Source organism: Anoplophora glabripennis, unplaced genomic scaffold (assembly GCF_000390285.2).
Source record: "Anoplophora glabripennis isolate ALB-LARVAE unplaced genomic scaffold, Agla_2.0 scaffold198, whole genome shotgun sequence".
NCBI classification, from domain to species: domain Eukaryota; kingdom Metazoa; phylum Arthropoda; class Insecta; order Coleoptera; family Cerambycidae; genus Anoplophora; species Anoplophora glabripennis.
The window spans coordinates 355,734-366,762 of record NW_019416364.1 but is presented as its reverse complement, the minus strand read 5'-3'; positions in this window follow the sequence as shown (position 1 = coordinate 366,762).

The window sequence follows — 11,029 nt, the reverse complement described above, 5'->3', positions numbered from 1 at the left end:
AATTTCCAATATTTCGTTTTTTTTTCAAATATTTCGAAAACTAATCATGTTAGCCTTGATTGTTTAGAGGCATAATGTTGGTCCGTTGATTATGCAACTTTGCACCTATTTAAGCTACTTCGTATCTCTTTCCGAAATTCCTGTAGTGAGAAGCGAATTTGTAACAGCCTGCATCGCAGTTATAAAAAGGCAATGGTTGTGTCACTTTGAATAAAATTACATAAAAGAGAAACCGGCCTACAGCCAATCTTGTACCACATTGCAACCGCCCTAAACAAACAAACGTTTTTTAGTACTAAATATAAAAAATATTTTGAACTTGTGGAACGAATATTAGTGATTACTGTTTACTTATTGTGGTAACTGGATTTCCCATACATCTTCAATTGATTAATTGTTAATATTTATAAATTGTGAGCGGTAGCCACTGAAGTTTGACGAAGTATAAAAGAAATGCAGGGAAACGAAACGGTTATCCAAGCTTGATAAAAAAAGTTGGCAAAAAGTGAATTACTATGAAAATGTAAATGCTTACCTTCAGAGTTGTGTAAAGCAGCATTTAACGCGTGTTATTGAGCAATTTGTTTGGTGCTAATGTTTTAATTTCACTCCTCAATGTACAAGAAACTAGTTCAGTTAGTAGAGGAGCTATAAAAGTGAGATTAATTATTATTTTCAGCGCTATACGGAGATTTTTAATTAACTCGTTCAATGGGTATCTTAATTAAATATACGCGAGATACAAGGCCCATAAATATTCATTAAAAACATAGGCACATTAAAAATGACATTTTTGTTACGATGAAAACGATTTAAAACGGCTACAAGATATTTATTATCAGAGCGTCCATAGTGAAGGAGAAATACCTAGAAAAATATAGCGGCCGGTTCAGTTATTCAATTTTCATGTTAATTTTGAAATTTCACTTTAAATGTCACCCATGTTGCTTATTTCAACCAGTGATTAACTAACGATATTCCAGCAGATATAGCAGTTGATGAAATAAACTATCTTGAAAGTAATTATAATCAACCAAAATAAACTATAAAAATGTGGACAAAATATGTTCTTTGCTGAGATACAATGGGTGTAAATCCAAAAACAATACAGTTTATTTATACGAATACACCAAAAAGCAATTTGGCGAAATTATAGACTATTTTATGAAACTTCGAAGAGATCATAAGACACCAATCTGCAAATTAATAAGTTATGATTTGAAGTGAAAAACCCAGTTAAAAATTTGACGTATAAAACAATAATTACAATCGACATACTAACAGCGGAAAAATATGTAAGTACTGAAAAGACGAAAATTTAAATCAATCATATCAAATAAACTTTTTTCCTAAACGACGATTTGGATTTGGGAATGGTTACTGGTATTTTTATTTGCAGCTATTGCTGACGAGGAACTGAAGGTAAGGCAATAGCTACTGAACTGCTGAGAGCCGAGAAAGGCAATGTACGTCGTTTTTAGATAGGCCCTTTTAAGACTTTAAAGGCAATAGTGATGAGTGAGTGAAATATTCACATTGAAGAATTATACAAGGTAAATTTCAAAGTAAAGAGGACTTATCAAAAATAGCTATTTCTAGTGAGGCCACCTATTGGCAATTACATGAGTCGGAAAAGTAGATCATTCACTGATGTACTGTCAAAATTTCATGACATAATATGATATGAGCATCGAACAAATAGCAAATATTAAGTTTTGTTGTAACTAGACAAAATTTTTACCGAAACGCTTCAACTTATGAACCAAAATGGTGATGATTGTTTATCCCGTGGAAAAGTTTATGAAGCGAGTTAAAAACGGTCGTGAGGACATAAATAATGAGCAACATGTTGGCCAACAGAAATCCGTGACAATTCCATCAAAACTGTGCATGAATTCATCAAACATCAGCCATCTTCATTGAAATTCATGGAATTGCAATTGAGCATCTCAAAAACATCAACTTACGTCATTTTGGTAGAACAATTATTGCGCTACCGGAAAGTGTGTGCACGATTTGTTCCGCATAGGTTAACTGACGACCAAAAATTGATCAGAATTCAACATTCGAAGATCATCAATCAACCGCCAAAGTGCCGAGGAAGGCGCCATATGTGTCAAAGCCCAAAAAATCTCGATTGGAGAAGTCAAAAATGAAGACAATGCTGATTGAGCTCCTGAAAGACATCCCGGCCGACGATCTAAAACACTCATTCGACATGCTTTTAGACCGTGCAAATCGCTGCAACTAAGTTTCAGAATAAAACTTAAAGTGAAGATTATCATATGGCGTGCATTGCCTGCATATACATAGTTATCAATGTACTATGCCACATTTTTGCAGCAAATTGATGACTGCATCCCTGATTTTAACAGGAACAATCGGAATAGTTACCGAAGGATAATTATACTAAATTATTTTTTGAAACTATAAACGAAGACAACACACCAGATAATAGTTAAGTTTGTAGCCTTCCGTGACTGTCGTTATGATTTCCGGGCTAGTTGCCACGTCGTCGATTTACAACTCTTGACGTTTAGAGAGAACATATCGCTCTCTTCTTCAGAAGTTACTCTGAAACTGGAGATCTACTAATCTTGTCACTATTTGTATCTGATGTGGTCACTGATCCATGGCGTTCCGGTGGGTGACCTCGTACGCGTTTTTGACAAAATTATAATTTGTGCTTCACGAAGTATAGTCACGTTTGTGGATTGCTGTCTAATTTCGTGAAAATCTGTGTGAAAATCAGTGCGGATTTACGCTAAAGTGATCTTTCCTTCTGCAGTTTATAATGGGGAAGAAAGGTGATGGATCTGAGGAAGAAAATCCTAATTTTGAAGCGTTACGTGAGTGTCTTAAGGAACACATTAGCTCCTTACTTATCTCTTTCACAAGTAAGCTTAAGAAAGAGGTTTCGAGTTTGGGCACACAGGTCCAACATTTATCTGAAGTAATTTTGAGGCAAAATTCTGAAATCGATAATTTGAAAGCTNTTACTTACAAATGCTGATAAATTTAAACTGCAAAAAATTCAAAATTGGTGCATGCGTTTTGTCACATATATACCCTTTCTTCACCATGTTACTCCCTTTATTAGACAGTTCGGTAAATTAAGACTCAGTGAAAGACGTTATGTTCATTTTTGTGTTTTTGTAAATAAGATACTGTGTAATACAACTCCTGACTATCTTTATGAGAAGTTGGTTTGGCGACATGATGTACATGATCGTCAGCTTCGTAATTTACACGATTTGCAAATAATGCGTCATCGAACTGAATATTTTAGATGTTCATTTACCTATTTAGCAGGTATGATATTAAATAATGTACTGGTGCCTCAAGACTTAACACTCCGTAATGCAGCTCTGATTAAGAAACGCATTCGTGAGTTGGTCATGGAAAACGATAACTCCACGAATGCTGCTGTTTTTTAGTTTTAGCTTTTTAATTTTTGACTTAATATTAGTATTAATATAATATGCGTGTGTGTGCGAGTGTGAGTCTGACTATACTACGTATTTGTATGTGTATTGCACAAGCATGTATGAGTGTTGTGTATGTATATGTAAGTTATACTGTTTTTTACATTGTTTTAATAACACTTTATAATTTATTTATATTATTGCTTTTAATATGTGTAAGTTACTTGACTTTCTGAGGGGTAGGCAGTTATCTGTGTCTAGTCCTTTTGTGTATAGGTTGTATATTGTCTTATAACTATGCACAATAAATATTTTTTACCTTTTACCTTACGTTCCAGTGGGTTGCTTTCACGGATGACTCTCTTCCATATACCTGGCAGATCCACGCCACCGTCCCTGTTGAAATTGTTCGGATTTTTGTAAATTTGTAATGCTTCTCTGTATAATCGGGGCCAAAATCTTCTCTCTCTTACTACCATGTTGGCTTCACTCAGATCCACTGCATGTCCCGTGTCCGCCCTACGCTATCCACGCCACCGTCCCTGTTGAAATTGTTCGGATTTTTGTAAATTTGTAATGCTTCTCCGTATAGTCGGGGCCAAAATCTTCTCTCTCTCACTACCATGTTGGCTTCACTCATATCCAATGCATGTCCCGTGTCCGCCCTATGCTCTGCTACTGCCGTTGTTATATCTGAGGTGACGTTTGTGTTCTTTTAACCTCGTGTTGATGTGCCTTCCTGTTTGTCCTATGAAGACCTTTCCGTAAGAGCAAGGAACACGGTACACATCGGGGTCCTGGAGCTGGTCATTGTTGCAGGTCTTTGGAAACACTGCCGCCACCTTCTTTACAGTGCTGAATACTGTGTTGATATTCCTCTTCTTCAAAAGACGCCCGATTTTATCTGTACAACCTTTCACGTAAGGTAGATACGTCGTCGTTAAGTACTCCTATTTCTCCATGGTATGTCTCCTCCTGATAGCTCGTTCGACATTTCTCGCCGTGTAGCCATTCCCTCTCAGGGCCGTGCGTAGGTGTTCTAGTTCCTCGGCCAAGTGTCTTGGCTCGCTGATGATCCGCACTCGATTAATCAAGGTATCCCCTGTTTCTGGGCTGGATGTTGATGGGACTCCGCATTCAGATATCTGTCTGTATGATTTTTCTTCCTATACATATACTCGGTGTCCNGTTTCGAGAGACATATCGCTCTCTTCTTCAGAAGTTACTCTGAAACTGGAGATCTACTAATCTTGTCACTATTTGTATCTGATGTGGTCACTGATCCATGGCGTTCCGGTGGGTGACCTCGTACGCATTGTTGACGTTCCAGTGGGTTGCTTTCACGGATGACTCTCTTCCATATACCTGGCATATCCACGCCACCGTCCCTGTTGAAATTGTTCAGATTTTTGTAAATTTGTAATGCTTCTCTGTATAGTCGGGGCCAAAATCTTCTATCACAACCATGTTGGCTTCACTCAGACCCACTGCATGTCCCGTGTCCGCCCTATGCTCTGCTACTGCCGTTGTTATTTTTGAGGTGACGTTTGTGTTCTTTTAACCTCGTGTTGATGTGCCTTCCTGTTTGTCCTATCCGTAAGAGCAAGGAACACGGTACACATCGGGGCCCTGGAGCTGATCGTTGTTGCAGGTCTTTGGAAACACTGCCGCCACCTTCTTTACAGTGCTAAATACTGTGTTGATATTCCTCTTCTTCAAAAGACGACCGATTTTATCTGTACAACCTTTCACGTAAGGTAGATACGCCGTCGCTAAGTACTCCCGTTTCTCCATGGGCGTATGTCTCCTCCTAATAGCTCGTCGATATGTCTCTCGAAACGTCAATAGTTGTAAATCGACGACGTGGCAACTACTCGGAAAACACCGAATAATAGTGTAGTGGCTATACAGAAATGATTATTTTCGTTTCTGATACAGAAATGGGGGAAAAGAAATTTGAAGATGGAAAACTACAAGGAAAATGTGTTACACAGACACACAAAAGATGCATTAAAACTCAGTGTTTCTTCTTAGAAAATACAGTCTACATGTTATAATACGTTCGACCTCAGGACAATGACATACCATAAATACCACTGAATACCATCAATTTGATGCATTAACTCATTTCTAGGGCTGCCCAAGACGACAGCCACCAAATGTAGGATGTCAATTGATTTTTAGATTTAAAGAGTGGTTTTCTGGAATTTCTGCACTCCTGACACGCAAGGGTTAACTGAATCTTTGGATATGCAAAGTATGCAGTAAACCTCACGGTTATAATGTGTCGAATTATTTCTAGGAGTGTGTCTAAGAGAAACTTACTGAATGTAGTTTTAGGTTTCAGGAGTGGTTTTTGGTAAACTGAAGAGTGGTAGAGAATTTTCCATTGACGGTTTATGAGGGATCAAAATACATAGGAAGCCGTTGAACATAACACTGTTGTTATTATTGCCTCCAAATTTGGGATAATACACGAAGAACAATACCAGTGCTATAAATAAATAGTACAGAATGCGAGTGTAAGCGAAAAGGTGTTTAACCCTTTCGCCACTAAAGGGCATATATGTCCCACGGCATTTTAGGTTTCAAAAATACGGTAGAAGTTTTTTTTGAAAATACGTTTTTTGTATATAATACTTTTATAGGCACTCAGAACAAGTTTATTCAATATTATCTTTTTAGCATGCCACATTTTAAATTTTAATAATAATTTTATTTAATAAATTTTGAGATTAACTAAGACTGGTGTTAATAAGGTGGACTGATGTGTACGCGAATATATACCTAGTACTAGCAGCACGGTTGGGACAGTTTGAATAAGGATTTATAATGCATTGGTATGCTTGCAGTGTTTTTTAAAATTTCCTTGGGACATATATAACCCAATAGTATTTTTAAAGCAGAAAAATTATATTGTAGCCGTAGCGAAAGGGTTAAGGCATGTTCTTTAAAAAGTTAAACTAAATCATGTCAATTTGAAATAACAAAAGATGTAGAAGAGGCATCAGTGGCAGTAGATAAATTATTACTTCAAAATGATATGAGTAAGAATACAGAAGTTTTAAGAATATTTTATAGTAAAAATGTACGCTACTGATTAAACTGATTAAGTATATTGCTGATTAGGTACGTACAAGCCTAAAATATCGAAAATTGTTAAATCTGATAATGTCATCTACTTTAAAAACCATGTGTTAAAACCAAAATCCGAACAGTTGTCGAGTAAAGGCTGTTACTTTAAATCGTCCCTGGTAATGCAATACTTAATGGACATCGTTCCTCAGAATGTAGCGACAGATACTCCACGCTGGGAACAGCTTGAAGCTGCCTCTGTAAATGTCAGTAATTAAATTGAAGAAACACTAAACTGAGCATGTAACATTACTTGCAGATATATTCTCGTTGACGTAAATCAAGTGCCCGGCCGGCATAAATTGAAACTTTAAGCTTTGCAAACTAGTTTCGATCTTACTTTAGATGTAGAGGCAGTTATTTCATGAAAGTCTGATTATTTGTCATATTTATTATATTTAATATACCCATTTAATAGTTCTTAGGAAAATTGTTAATATTTTTTAACTGGAACCATTTTTCGTTTTTTAACAGGTGAAACATGTCAAATTCTTAATTCCGACATAACTGATAAGATTGGTAGACACATCGAAATGATTTACCATATTTTGGAAAGGTATTGCCAATATTGTAAGAAAAACAGATATTATAAGGATGTTTTCTCTATTTTGTAATCATATATGCCATATTTTCAGTTTATTGACGGGATGTTTAAAACAAGTCGGAAAAGTTGTGAACTTCAATATTATTGGAGATTCAGAATGAGTTATGTTATTAAAAATCCTATTCTAAAAAAATAGAGCAATATTTTTGAGTTGTTTGTGGTTTGTTTCAGGAATGGTTTGAAATTAATCGATTGCCATGGTAACATGTATCTCCCAATACATTATAGGCTGGGCTTATTTTAACTAAACCCATCAAACTTTCAACAGAAATTTAAATATAAAAACAAATATACATACACTATTAAACGTTCTATTAAAAAAATATCATATTACCAAAATTGATAATGCGAATTTTCATTTGATACATGTGGTAAAGAAATTACTACAAGTTTGGCAATTTGCAGAAATGCCTATTTAATTTGAAACACTATATAGATATAGAATAGGACCATTTCCACATTTTTAGGGATTTTCTCCTTTATCTGGTAAGTGGTAGAAAAAAGTAGTCAAGATGTCACGAGCCCGACTTACGAAATTGAATCCCGAATTGGTTTGTTTATGAGATACAGGATCTCTTTCAATTTTAACCGTTTTCATATATCCAATATTTTACTTTTTTTACAAAGATTTCTGCGTAAAATCTAATGGCGTATGATATTTTCAGAAAATTTTCTTTCAAGGTACTAACTAAAGATTTTTTTTGTAATTCATCTGTTTTATGATGCATACAATTTAGTGTTCACACATTTTTTTCTCTCAGCAATCCATAAGCTACCTACCTCTATCCACGACACACTTAAATGTACACTAAAAACATTTTTCTGTATAAATATTATGTATATTAAATCACTTGGAAGGAAACGTTACATATAATTTAAAAATTGAGAAATATTGAGAAATTGAGTGTTCTATTTAAAAAATATAGGTTGGCTTCAATTTTGCTTAATGAAAAAGTTACTTCCTTAAAAAATTATGGGCCACCAAACGAAAGACATAAAAAATATTTAAGGTTCGTAACTTTGTATGAAGCAAAATTATACCAAAGTAACTTTTGATCTAAATTATTTTATTTTCATCCAAGGAAGGTAACCCGCGTTTCAAAAAAAAATGATGCGTTTTCAATCTTTTCCGTGTAAAATTAAACTTTACATTAAGATCTCTTCGAAAATGTCACATTTTGGAAAAGATACGACTAATGTAAAACACGATTTTAAAAAAAAATCAGGTTTGATGTTCTGGACCCTAAAAAATAAACGACGATTATTCAAAACACCCTGCAAACAAATGTATTCTAAGGTTAAAACATGATGCAATAAAAGTTCAAATACCATACACCTGCTTTTAAAAAGTATGTTTCTTAACACCTACAGCCGGCAAAGCAGTAAAAAATGCAAATGTGGTTTATTTTAAAGGTCAGACCGCTTTGAAACCAAACAATGCCTTCCAACTACAATTTAATTACAATACAATTACGCGAAGAAAGATTATTAATTTTACTTAAATCAAATGTCTGGGTTGCATGGCATACGGTATTTTCATAAACTAGGAAATATTTTTGAATTATTAGTTAAGTACCTATATAAGACATTAATAAAATAGTAAAAAATCAGATGAAGGTTAGATATATAGATTTAAACAAATAATAACTTCCTCATAATTTGTAAATCTCGAACCTGCTGCGATTTTTTTAGGAATCAATTTTTGAAATTACTTTACTTTTATAAAGACCAATTTTTATAAAGATCTACTCATTTTGATTTAAAATTTTAAAATGCAACAATTCCTGGTTCTAAGCTTAGTGCACGAGCAAAGTCTAACAGAGCCGGCGCCGGTGCTGGAGTCGGTGTCAGTGGCCTTCACAGCTGACTCGTATTTTCAACTGTTCAGTTATTTACGAAACGTGTCAATGCCTTTCTTTTTTACGTCTGCTGTAAATTTTCGCCGTGTGTATTTAAATAACTATTTATAAATAGTAACATAATTTACATTAACAACTATTAGTTGGGCGGAGGGGAGTGAAGTAAAACGCCAAAAGAGAAAAGAAATAAAAGGGAATTAGTATTTCAAATGTGGTTTGACAGTGATCCCGAAGGTTACAGGGACATACGTATTAAAGGAAATGACCTGTTTTGTATTGTGTGTGAACGCATTATAAATTCTTATTACAAAACTAAAGTAACAAAAAACATTTGAAGAGCCATACCTCGTCCAGCGCTGAAGGCTCTGCATTTTTCTATGAACTTATACACGCCTTTCTTTTAAACACTATTCTATTAAACAAACTAGAGAACCCCAAGTTCTGCAATTCCGTAAATTGGAATCACATGGACTATCCCTAAATGAACAATTTGATATAATGGATGATGTACAAAAAAATGTATACCATGCCAATAATATACGCCCAGTCAGTAGTACGATAAAAGAAAAAACGCAAAGAGTGTTGGAAAAAAATCTAGGATACACCATTTTGGAAAACATATGTAAAGTTTTATCTGGTAAATACATATCAGGAGTTACCAGCAAATGTATTAATATATAATATGTAGTTCATGCCTCAATAATTTCTCATACTGTCCGTTGTCTACAGTAGACGTTGAACGGTCATTTTCCCTACACAAGTTAATTAAAGTGATAAATATCGCCGTTTCACTAAAGAAAACTGAGACAAGCACATAGTAATATGTTTTGACTCCTTCCAATATGCCACGGAAGACTTGTCTCAACACTAAGGTTTATACTACTTAGCCTTGCTCTTTGGTAATACATAGTACTATGTTGCGACATATTTTCTGTAAACATATTAATATTCGTAATATTCGTAATCTGACTACGGTCCTGTTAAACTCCGCGCCGCACTAAGCCTTGTTATAATTTCCAAGCAAGTCTTAAAATATGAATATTTTTTAGTTTATTTGAAGGTGATGTAACAAGTTCAAGAGGAACTGACCACAGATAAAAAAATTATCTGCACTGAACGTACCGAATAAAATACCGATCGCTGGAAGACTTATGGGCCGGCCACACATACAGGCTTTACCGCGCGCTTGCCTGCACAAACCAGTTTGTATCGGGAAGCCCGTACGTGTGGCCGGCAAAACGTTATCTCGCACAAACTGAAAAGCGCGGCTTGCGTAAACTTCGACTTGCTGAAGATTTTGTTTGTGCAAATTCGGTTTGCACGGTAAAATTTGAGCGTGTGGACGGCGCACGGTGTTCAGTTAAGAAAAATTGCAACAGAAAACCTTAAATCTCTATATGATCTCCATGTAGCCAAATATCTGAGAGTACCAACTCAATCTTTCACGAGGAGATATATACAGTGTGTTTCACTTAAAGTCGGGACACCTCCGTATTTAGGATGGCGTTGGCCGATTTCCAAAATTCTTTTTTTTATGTAGTACTCACAAAGGCCTAATTTTCAATATTATATTTTTTGACATGTGATTTTTTCTACGGCCTACTATCATTAAGAAAAGACCCTCAAAAATTAAAAAACATTTTTATAAGAAAAAATGGATAGCATTTTCGATTTGATCACACCTCAAAACCCTAAATACAAAGTTTCATTATTATAGCTTGTACAGGGTGTTCACAAAATAGGTGCAAACTTCGAAACATTTCATTTATTGCAAAGTGTTCTGTATTAACCGTGAAAAATATTTTCAAGGTATTTTTTCATAATTTTATTAACCGAAGGTATATCCATGCAGTTTCATTGATTTCACTCATACAGGGTGCTCACAATAGGACAGCCAAATTATATATATATTTTATTATACCAGAAATGAGTTTCACAACGAAATAATATTTAAATATGTATTACTATTTTCTATTAGTCCATCATGCACTCTTCAATTCGTCTCC